A 12410-nucleotide genomic window follows, 5' to 3' on the forward strand; every position below is an offset into this window, starting at 1 on the left:
GGCTGCTGTCACCGCAGAATAACAGGGGGTGTGGGTGAGTAGAGGGATGGCCTGGCCAGCGGTGGGAGTAGTGGGGGCGATGAGGCCTCCGCGGCATCACAGCCGGCCATGGGAGGCAGGAGCACGCGGCATGATCGGCGCTAGTTTGGGCGGCTGGAGCAAGAAGACCAGAGGTTGAAGAAGCACTACGGCCGTTGGATGAACATCGTACGGTAACAGGAGCTAGAATCGTTCATATTGACTAAGTTGACAAAGCCTTCCGTCCCCGTCAACTTGGTAGGCCCACAAGTCAGCCTCCCACTATGCTGGGTTCCAGCTGGCAGGGGGAATATTCATTTTTTGTGCGTAATAAGGAGGCACTTCCTTGCGTGCGAAGATAGCTGGTGGGTCCAACATGTCAGCGGGGGGCACGTTATTTCCGCGAAATACAGAGGCCCTTCCGGTGGGTCCCAGATGTCAGGTGGAGGAATCATTATTTTGCGCGTAATAAGGAGGCATTTCCTTGTGTGCGGCCGTGGACCCAGCTGTCAGCCTCTCCACGCACAGTCTACTTCCGATGGTGTCGTTTGTTGACCACGTTGACCACGCCGCGCCGAGCGCATCCAAGGTGGTGGACGAGGGCGAGGCCCCGGACAGCAATGAGCCGGAGATGGGAAGACGCGGGAGTAGAGTCTCAGACGGAGAGGTGTACGAGGGTTAACTGGTTCTAGTGCGGTGTAGTTCGGCAGTCGGTGGAGAAGAACAGGAGGTGTGGAGGGGTGGAGGGATGGCCTGGCCAACGGTGGAGTAGCGCTTCATAGAGAAGCATGCTAAGCAGAGCTACTAGTAGCAGGAGGCCGGAGGTGGTCCCGGCGGCACTGGAGGAAGAAGACGAGAGATTGAAGATGGATGCCGGTCGCACTACACCACAACACGGATGTAACAACATGCAATCTGCCGGAAGAAGTCCCCTAAGAGGGCAGATAAACTGTCGGGACAGCCATTCTCCCGGCAGATAGAACTGCCACGAGAACGGCTGCCGGGAAATAGATCTCCCGGCAGTTACACTGCCAAGAAGCCTCGTTTTCCCAGCAGATAGAAGTATATGCCGGTAATGCAATTCCTGGCAGATAGTCTGCCCTTGTTTTTTACTTACCCTGACACTTTTCCTGATCCTGGTAGTGTATATGTTGCTTTCGATTTCTATTCATACAGGAATTTGGTAGCATTTATATTTCTTTTGATTTCTATTCATACAGGAATTCACTCAAGATTCAACGGCAGTTCTCAAACACATAATGACTAACACTTAGTATTTTGACTTTCGTACATGTGTTCAGTAGCATCCAGCTACATTAGTAAACATTATTTACATGTAAGACAATAATATTTTTTGTTCAAACTAAGATAAACAAATGGTTTGAGCTATGAATACAAGAAACATCATGTAGACTTCAAGTGCTATCATGTAGACGTCAAGTGCTATCATGTAGAAGGAACATCGTGTAGAGAGTAGCACACAAGATCTTCCAACCAGGATGCCAACCTGAAAGGACAAGATGGTAGATGTGCTATAAGTTAATAAGCTTGGTAAACTATCTATATTGTAGAACAAAAAATGGAGATTACTTGTTGTTTCTTTTACATCTTCTTATTAAATAAAGCTAGAACATTACAATCAATTAATATGCTGAGAACCAATGAAATAAACTAAATAACCATCATAATTTCCATCTTGTACATGAGCTTGTTGTCTATACTTCGATATCTAGTTAAGCAAAGAACAGCAAACACCTAGACATATAGTTTATTCACATGAGATTCAAAGCTATGAAACTAGGCTGCTAAATAATCATATTATTTGCACAAGGTAGAGGCTCATAAAAGAAGACCTTAATAAAGTAGCAGCATGAACTAGAATGAGCAGAATATCTACACATACCTTTTGACTAGTACAGAATGCGCAAATATCTCAATTCTCCTCCATGCACAAGACTTCGAGTTGTAGTGAACTCGGTTCCTAAAGCTTTGTCTGGAAATAACTAAAATATGCATGAGATAGGATCAGATAATATCAAGGCGTTACTATTCCAAAGCAAGTAGTCATACCATGTTTTAAACCAGATGCGTAGCTAACAGAAAACCTATTTCTGCTAGCAACATTTTCAGCTCAGTGTGTATCTACAACAAGATTCATAATGCGTACAAAACACTTAACAGTGTAATGCCAGGTCAGCCACTTTTTACACATGAAAAAAATACTGGACTCTTTGTAGGAATACAAGATAAGGCATCACATATGCACTTCATAAATGGTTATATGGCAGGAGGCCTGCGACTCTGTTTCAAGTACTAGCCAATAACAAAAGACTCAGCTTCAGAAAACACAGGGCATGCAAAAGCTCAGTTCCAGGACATGTAAAAGCTTCCAATAGTTGTATGCATAAAAATGCTAAGCAAATTCAGGGCATGCATACATACACATGCCAAGCAAAATCTCGGCTCATATTTTACTGCAGTTTTATTGGCATGAAGCATATAAGAAACGAAATGCTAAACAAGTTTCAATGTTCATGTATCCAAAAAGCAAAATACTGAATCTAAGACTTAAATACCAAGATTATTACCCCCTCAGCTTGCTTGTGGTTACGTACTGATGTTGCTGCTTTTGCCATGAACTTATAAGTCATTCTCAGCTGCATATAGAAGCAAAGACTTTAAAGCTATCAACCATAATAGTCATTGGTAAATATATAATCATAACTTCATAAGGGCATAAGCTTATGTGCTTGTATGGAGTAGTCGACGCTGCTTGGTGGAGAGGACAAACAAGATGCACACTGATCACAAAACAAACAATCCAAAATATTATTTTAGTGAAAGCATCAAATGAAAATTAGGGAATAGTTTGTAAGAATTACATATAGGAGAAAAGAGCATGGTCGTCAGCTAGCCCCATGACCCAATTCTTTTTTTAATCTACTTAGGAGCATATCTCCCAATTTCCATTACTGAAAACATCACATATCTCAAGTTCGTCCCCCTCCAGGGGTACCTCAAAACATCAGTAACTAAGCCACACACACCAGCACTACTACCAAACTGGACGCAGAACCTAAACAACGAGCATCCAAACGTTCTAATTATCAGCAACAAAACAATAGTCTTATATTACTCGTGGCCCTGCATGACAAGGTACTGTACTGCCAGGGTCATATTACTTGCATGTGACACTGCGAGTAGGTATTTTCTAAAATCTGAACCACAGGCACATCTTAAGATATTTACCATCTCCGTGAACATAACTTTGGTTGAATTTGTTCTTAAGCATTAAGCTAAATAAAAACAGTTTTAAGAACAGGGGATCTGGTAATTCAATAAGTCATGATGCCATACAATTTCCAGTAGGGGCGACAGTACAAAACCCAATTGCTCTCATTTTACTCTAGAAAATTAAATTATCAGGCAAATGTTTTTCAATTCAATAATAAAGGTTGCAACACTTGAAGGGATTTCTACTATGATAGACAACTACTGATAATTAAATTCCTGAATCACATGACTGGGAGCAGTGGCAAACTGGCAATAGAAAATTACAGAAGAAAATTCCAGATCAAACCCCATATATCTATTTTCATAAAACTAACACATTCACTAGTTAAAACTATTAAACTCTAGAAGCGTTACTTCACTTTCAGTCTACATGTGCAGAAAAATAGACAGAAAGAAGTTCTCTAGCTATATTTGCAGCACGACCTTGAAACTTAATTTCCGAAAGCTTGCTTGTAGTACACCTACTGGGACTAGTAGACTGCCCGTGCGTTGCTACGGGCTTTTGAAATATTTTGCTGGTGTTATATAAAATTAATGCATATTAAATTTCACATGTAGAGACAATATAGCACAAACACAATTGCATAATAATTGAAGTCCACTTCACTTACAATAATTGATAACAAAAATGCAAATTGATGATGTATACATATAGATATAATTGAAGTCCACTTCACTTACAATAATTGATAACAAAAATGCAAATTGATGTTGTATACATATAGAGCAATGATCCAATTAAAAATCCATTACAAATTATTAAGATCTACTACTTGATGCGCTTAAGAAATTCTCGCCCAATGGAAAAGATTCTTTAGCTTCATTTGCACCATGTTTTAGAAAATATAATAAAAACTGCTCCTCAATTCATACTCATCCCACACAAGCAAAGAAATGTAGTTAGCACGAGTACTTCACATCCAAGGTCTTCAAACATTTAACAGACAATACGCATCGCGCAAAGCGGCTTAACCGGTTCTTTACTGTTCCACCAGAGCATAAAATGAAAACCAAAATAGCGAGGCACATCCCCGCAATTTCCAAAATTAATATTATATTATATAGTGATGACAAAAATAAATGTTTGTATTCCGAATTTGTTACCCGCCTATACTCATTGGAATACCATACAGATATAAACGTTGTTGTTCAGATATATCGGAAATCCCAATCGGCTTGCTTTATTTCGAGTGCTTCTGTATGTATGGTACGGGCTACAATATGTATAAATGAATCAAACAAATGATTAAGTTCAGCCGTGTTTGCTTTATTTCGAGTGCTTCTTTATGTATGATACGAGCTATAGTGCATATAAATAAATCAAATAAACGATTAAGGCCGTTTCCAAGGTTGAAATTCATTTCTCTTACATCCGGGCGTGTTTGAGCATCAAACAAGCCCCTAACGGGCTATCCAAAATCCAACCATCTGGACAGTCCATCCACCCCCAAATCCAGCCCATGGGGGAGACATATGGTTGTCCGTACTATCTGTCATGTTATCTTAAACAGGCGGTCCAAAGTCCCAACAAAAAATTCCACCCCATGACGCACCCTTCCCTTTTCCTGCAGGACCCTCCCTTCCTGCTTGATTTCTTGTTGTAGCAGGACATTTCTCACTGGAGCACTCTCCTTTAAAGGTAGATGACGCCCGCATCACCATCGCAATGACACATCTCTCCTTCGCACCGTACTTCCCCACGGACCGCTAATAAAGAGTCCACCACCAACCGCCCTACTCTCTGCCCTAATCCTCCCTTCCCGTGCTCACGCCGATCCCACCGCCACCAAGGGGGGCGAGGCATGCGCCTCCCATGACACCCCTGAGCCAAGAAGGAGGATCCGACGTCTCCTGATCCATTGCCATGTTGTAACACAGAAATGAATGTCGTGTATTACGATGAAACAAAAATATGATATAGTTGTTGGCATGCAACTGATACACCACCGTGTCCATTATTAACTCTTGAAACAACCCCCCAATGCATATACCCTTTCATCCTAACCAAAAAAAATGTATGACTTAATGAAAAAATATGAACCGCTCACTCATGCAATTTGCTGCAATGACATCTCTAATTAAATGCACTTTGCCATATTTTCTAAGGTATGGAAATTATTTCGCTCAGACGGCCATAACTGAACATATCAACCCAAATAACCATCACCCACTCTTAAACCTCACTTTTATAATAAAATCCACTAACTCGTGTTCAAATTGAACCAGTAATCGACGCCGCCTTGGCAGGCCATCAACAAAGGACAAGGGCGGAAATGACCTTCCTATCTTAGTGCTAGTACCACCTGCTTATATACTGGACCCACCATTCATGCCGGGCTCTACCACAATGGCGGCACATAAAATATATCAGAATAATGTACCACCATTTATGTTCTTCAAGCATGGCGGTGTGAGCTTTTCAGTGGAGCCAGACACGGTGATAAGGATACTAACAGCTTAATAGACGGGAAGGAACATAACCTCCAAGAGAGCGAGTAGACAATTCAACCTTGGTAACACACACATTATTGAGACACTTCCTCTAAGTTGAATGGCTCCTTATCCACCTTCACCATGTAGGAAGGCTCTTCTTCTAGTAAAGTGGGCAGAGATCATGCGACATGAAAAATTGGAAAACACACATTTGACAGTTCTGATTGCATTCACCAATCTTATCTGACTCTCATGTGGATCTGTGATTGCATTCACCTTATCTTCGACTCTAATGTGGTCTATGTTTTCGGTTTCACTTCCCTTGAGATGGACTCCACCTGTAGCTTACACATTATTCTCCGCTATAAGGTCCACTTTCTATTTAAGGATTTTTTTAATAGGAATTTAAATCATCAGCACTTAGAGCTTTGGCATCACAAGATTCATATGGATTTCATTCCTATCAGTTTTGAAAATATAAATCAACAAGGTCAATGATATCACAGTAAAAGAAATGTGTTTGTCTATCCACACTTCATTGCACCCATATTGAAGGATACAACTGAACTGGAAAAACAGTCGTGTGAGGCATAGGCTATCACTAATTAATTACATGCAAACAGAATTGCTGATAATATAATCTTGTTTCAGTGAATCCATATGGACATTTTTTTGTTAGGAAAACACAACTCATAAGATCTAAAAAAGGTTGCTATAGGGAAAGCGTAGAGAACTGGACATTAAGCAATGCAGCATCCTGGTATGCCTTGTCTTTTTTAGAATGACATACCTTGCCTTCATCCATTTCTTACATTGGAATGCCTTGCCTTTGTCCGTTCCCATAATTCTTATCGAGACGGATGTGCCTACGCCCAGTTACTGTTATTGCATTACATCTTCACACCTCTAAAAATGCACAGTTATCCAGTACAAAGGAACAACAAAGAAATTGTAAAACTATTTGCTCTTGCGTCAGTGTAGCTCTGCCACAAGATCGGCTGACCTAGATGTAGTGGAGCACATGGTCGGATGAGCTGGACACAGTGGAGCTCGGTGACCAGCACGCAGGAGCTGGACTGCACAATTTCTGTTCATGAGCAATAAAAGAAATTACCCTTCCGAAAAACAATTTGGAAAATGTACAACCTTATCAGTTCAACAAGATTTCAGGTGCTAATCAAATCAGATACACACAACAAACGAAACACACTTTTCCTTACTGTTGAGCATTTTGTTACAAATTCTTCAATTGAAACGCTAAGCAAGGTTGACTTTTACTCAATGTAAATCCTAAACAAGAACTTACATTTTTCTTATAACCATCAGAATATCGAAGAACAATTGGTTTAAGGAATATATATCCACAAATTAAAATAGAATCTAAGTTAATGGGTTCAAAACAGGAGGTACACCCAAAAGTAAGTGTAAATGGCCTTCACTTCAAAAATAGGAGGTACATCCAAAAGTAAGTGTAAATGGCTTTCAAACAAGTGCTTGCAAACACAAATATTCATAAAAAATCTTTTTTTAGGAAAAAACATATTTAATCTACTAAATACGTGCAATGGTGCAAGGGGAACTTACTTTTTTATTTTCTTCTAAGGCCCTTATTTTCTTCAAATAAGATTCGTTTGGAAAAATTATCAGTGTACTATTTGGAATAGTCAATTTTATATATGAACAAACATCTGTGAGAAGGTCTGCAGAGGCTTCAAACAAAATTGCTGGATGTCTCACCTCCAAACAAACTTGATGGATGTCTCACCTCGAAACATACTTGGCTGATGTCCCACCTGTAACGTAGCTACATCTGTGCGCATCCAAAGTAGGAACATTACGCAAAAGTATGAACATCAACCAAAAACTTGATGCGTTCTAGCTGACAGAACATTGCCTATTTGAATGCTCGGATGATAGCTGAACCGCCTTAATGTCTTCTACTTCAGACCATAGCATACAATTAGTGTTCTACAATTCTACTTCAGACCATAGCATAGATGTCACTTCTACTGCTCCCACGAAATGGCACGAGATGATTGTGCCATTTCTCATTACTGGAATATAAGCTGACTAACTGCTATTGAGTAAGATATATGTAGCACGTAGCAAACACCCTATAATGTACATTCCTTCTTTATATCATCACACTACAAAAATATCAGTGCACAACAAATAGAAATCTATGTAAAATTGGATGGCGTCCACAACTATTCTTGTAACTTAACAATAAAGTATGTGACATATCATGTTATATATTTTCTTCAAGCCCACAGAACATGTTGTATATTGTCCAAAATATTCCGTAGGGATATTTCCTATCTGAAAAGTGCTGAAAAACATCTTTGTTCTGTTGAAATAACTACCAATGACATGAATCAAGAGGTCGTCAAAATTATGAATGAACGTCTCCGAAAATAAAATTTCATCGGATAGTACATCAGAAAATATTGCTTTCAAATATATATTGTGTTCTAGCTAGCATATGAATCTTCATGTCCATTAGGAGGTCAGAAATCAGGGGTGAAAAATACATTGGATGAGAAAGGATGGTGCACGTTTTTTAAAAGCTAAAAAGATGTCTCACCATGTGTTGGATGCTTCAATGCAGTGCGGAACTTGCACGAGAGAAGAACATTACCGGCGGCTAGCCTCGATCTCGCTCGGCCATGTAGGACAAGTCTGAGCCAATGAACCACGTAAAGAATCAAGACGATGACGTTTCGGCCCAAACCAAAAACAGAGTGGGGGCAAAAGACTCATGGAGAAGATGTTGATACAACAGAAGTACAGAACCTCCATCCACGACTCCCTTTTCTCCCTGCTGTTCTCCAGCCTCCTGCACAACAATACGGAGAACAAACACCAGTCAAGACTAACAAACACGGTATATCAGAGTCGTGGACATTGGAGGGGAGGCGGCTAAAGGTATGCACGACTCAAACACGGATCTGCTGAAGCACGGGCGTGGGAGCGACAGGGCGGCGCCGCGATCCACGCCGTTGGAGCCTGGCATAGAGAGCATGTCGGGCACCATGAGGAGAGGCAGTGCCACTAACGCCATTAGCAACGCCACCAGGATCGCCATGGACGGCTTTCCCCGCCTCCCGACCCGCCCCGTCATCCTGTTTGCCATGTAGTTTATGAGCTAAAACAGAGCATTTACTAAACTGAGGTAAAAAGCATCGAGCATCATCAGCTATAAAACAAACTACATTTTCCTAATAATTAAGATGGCACAGGCATGAAATACCCATTGAACCAGTCATGAGAAATCTGAACCTTCGTCGGGTTGCCATTGTGTAAATAGGAGGCATTTTTGTCTATGTAACCTTGAGAGCACAGCACCGAGCATGAGAAATCTGAACCTTCCTCAAGTTTCCTTTGTGTAAACAGGAAAATTGAAATCCTTTGCCACACATCTGAACCTTCAGAGAAGCTGCTATCAGGGTTACATAGAGGCAACAAAAACTACTCTCAAAATTTCATTGATAGGCACAGATATTGGTCCTGAGAACAAAATAGACAGTCATGTTATTATTTGACAAAAGAATCTAGCATATTTACCTCAGTTTAATTAAGCTTCCAACGGAGACTAACAAATTATGTAGCCATCATTCCAAAAGCTTCGCCAGCATCAAAAGTTGGAGCACCCTGCTGAAAGGGATAAGGTAATCTTATCATGTCATTGTAGTAGAAGAAACATAGACGCTCATATTACTAAATAGCAAGGTTGGTGCAAATGGAATAAGCACAGCAATGAAAAACTGCAGCAGTGGTCGAGAATACCTAGCGCGGCAGTCGCCTGAGTACGGTGGCTTGCCATCTGGGCAGCCATTCTAAGGATGAAGGCGTTGGGCACAAACTTAAAAATGACTCCATGATAAGATAACATAAACCTGTTGCCTGAGGATGAAGCTATCTTACTTGGATTGCCCTAGCTTCAAGTATCCCTGCAATGCAAGCTCACATAAAACACTCGAAATCTTTTGGTCAAAATCCTAGTTCACAAGTGCTCTGCATATAAAATAAGTGCTACAAACTTTACACAGTGATGTGAGGTTGGGTTGGATGAAGTCAACTGTTTTGGGTAATCCACCTACTATACAGATTCGGTCTTTCCAAATCCTCTATCAAAAACTGCATAATTTTGACTTGGACTCCAAACATAATGTGGAGATCAATCGCAAAAAAAAGGAGAGATACGTCCCATGCTTTCTACAGACTATCTATTTGCACTATTTTGATGTACGGTTTAAAAGTAGCAGTCCAATTTAGTTTCACAGTCCAAAAATTAATCTTTATGTGATTCTATGTACAGTAACCTTGTATGCGGACTTAGACCATGTTACTGTTTGAATTAAACTATGCGTTCAACATGGAAGTTGTAGATATCTTTAGTGGTGAGTAGAGCTAAAAGTGCATGGACAGACTCACTAAATATTAAAGAGACCAATTAAGCTAGTTTTCCCTAGGTTCTGAAACAGCTACACGCACTCTAACCTTCTGCAGGTTTGGCTCTTGTGCAGATTACATTTAGCTTTTATACTTAAAAAATATTAACAAATCAATATGTTAACCAATATCACCGTCAAATCATCAATGCCCTGCCTGAAGCTCCTATTGAAGTAGAAAAGGTCTACTGGAAACTACTACTATCTTTGTTGATTTGAGGACACAACAAGTTACACTGGAAACTGCTACTATCTTTGCTGATTTGATTATCAACGGGATTTCGTGATCATCATCTCGCTGATCAGACCAATACTACGCTAATGCTCTGCTAAATTAACCACTGGCTAAAAGGAGAAAATACAGTTTTTTTAGTCTAACAAACATGAAAATTCTCATAAGCATATACGTGTAACTATGACAAGCTAACATTATTTTTTGTGGCAAAATTGGACCAAGTATTACCTTCAATCATCCAGAAGAGGAACATTTGAATCTCCTTGAAAATTTACAATGGACAACCTGCAGCAAAGTGACGGGGTGAGGGTAATTGGGAGAGAGATGCAGAGTTGGGGCTCGGCCAGAGGAGGTTAGTCTCCATCAGAATGGCAAGAGTGCAGTAAGCAAATCAGGAGGCTTTGGGATGAAGAAAACTCACCCCTTTGCGGTCGGTCGGATGGGGCGGAGCTTGCGCTTGGTGAAGACGCGATCCCCAGCGGCGGCGACGGCGAGGAGGAGGCGGAGATGGCCGACTACAGAGGGCCGAATGGGATGTGCAGCTCGCTCCACCCAGGGAGGAAGGATACCTTCCTGGATCCATCCATCCATGCTTGCAGCTTAGACGACCGGCCGTGAGTGGATCTGCAGCCATGGTGGCTGGGGGAGAAGACCGCGGCCGCGGGCGCCCTCGCTTGGGAATGGAGGTGGAGGAGGAGGCATCGGCGGCGGCATAGGGCATGGATCGGCCGCGGCACGGGGATGGATCGGCCGTGGAGGGGGCGTAGGGCTGGATCGGGCGTGCGAAGGTCTGGTTGGCGATGGAGACCGATCTGCTGCTCCATTAGGAGTAGAGACTCGTCGCTGGTACGTGCGGCCGCACGGTTTTTCTATCGCTGGTTAACCGTCGTAGGTTTTTGTCACAGGTTTTCCTTCGAACGTCTATTGAGGGTCGCACGTGGAATGGTGCGGGTTCGGAACTCAGGAGCAGGTTTTTTCGGTTTGTGGTGGCTTAGTTAGAGGTGGGAGGAGGTACCAAAATAAACCGTGGAAGGTGGGACTAAAAAAACCTGGAAGCGAGACTACCAACTGCTCCCTTAGGAGTAGAGATTCACTGATTTATTACGTAGTTGGAGCATCCATTTGCTGCAATGGAAGATCTCTTCACCATAAGCAAAACTTGGGCTATCAGATGACAAAGCTCGTCGTTATCTTCAGAACATAGTGACATACAAATTCAAACACTTTCTGAAGTCGTTCTAGTTACTGCTCAGAAGAAAAAAGGAACAAAAGTTTGCGAAGATTGAAATCTCACCAGCCAAGTGCTCTGGTGAGCAAGGAGGCGGCGCTGCACCTAGGGGAGGATGTAGAGGAGGTGGAGCTTCTTGGGAGAGGGGCCGTACAGGAAGGTCCGCTGCTCGGGTGAGGGAACCAGGAGGCAGCCCAACTTAGTGCTCGGGTAAGGATGCTCGTGGAGGAGGAGGCCCTGCTCGGGGGATAAAGCTTGAGGAGGAGGAGGCCTGCTCGGGGGAGGAAACCTGTGGAGGAGGTCGCTGTTGTGGTGGGGATGGAGAGCGGTCGGCGGCATTCCTCGGGAGGAAGCAGGCGCTGGGTGCGCGGGGGATGGGGATGAGGCGGTGAAGGGTGCTCGGCGATGACTAGGCGGTCGGCGGCGACTATGTTTGGGGAGGAAGCCGGCGCTGCGGTCGAGTGGTTGGTGGCGGCGGTGGCGGCGGCGGCGGTGGCGTGGTCAGGGTTGAGGGTTAGGTTTTGCAAGATTTGGGGAAGAACTGGTGGGGCTCAAGCCGATGACCAAAGGAACCCTTGTGAATATTTCCATCTCGCGCGCCCTTTGTCCCGCGCGAGCGCGCTTGGCCCAGTTGTTTTTTTAGAAATGGCCCAACTACTTTGGTTATGCATAGCATATACTCCCGGCAGACAACAGGCCGCGGTTTAGTTGGGCCGGCAGATAAGATGACCTGCCAAGTGGACATCGTTGC

General features: G+C 42.7%; 1 long non-coding RNA gene across 28 annotated transcripts; it reads right to left on the reverse strand.

The window, feature by feature from the left end:
* Window positions 1-1263: 1263 nt before the first annotated feature.
* Window positions 1264-11310, reverse strand: LOC123061604 (uncharacterized). Of its 28 annotated transcripts, XR_006429153.1 has the most exons (13): window positions 10853-11301; window positions 10660-10716; window positions 9532-9695; window positions 9310-9399; window positions 9025-9170; window positions 8539-8867; window positions 8330-8424; window positions 7483-7555; window positions 6536-6832; window positions 2607-2675; window positions 2089-2160; window positions 1922-2011; window positions 1264-1525 (listed from the first exon to the last, which is right to left on the reverse strand). It is a non-coding gene; the product is annotated as an uncharacterized lncRNA (long non-coding RNA). The 28 variants fall into 28 exon arrangements; XR_006429146.1 differs by having other exon boundaries at window positions 2607-6832; window positions 10853-11310; XR_006429155.1 differs by adding an exon at window positions 7330-7359 and having other exon boundaries at window positions 1922-6624; window positions 6749-6832; window positions 10853-11310.
* Between the last annotated feature and the right edge of the window lie 1100 nt (window positions 11311-12410).

The sequence above is a fragment of the Triticum aestivum genome, chromosome 3A, assembly GCF_018294505.1.
Source record: "Triticum aestivum cultivar Chinese Spring chromosome 3A, IWGSC CS RefSeq v2.1, whole genome shotgun sequence".
Taxonomy (NCBI): Eukaryota; Viridiplantae; Streptophyta; class Magnoliopsida; order Poales; family Poaceae; genus Triticum; species Triticum aestivum.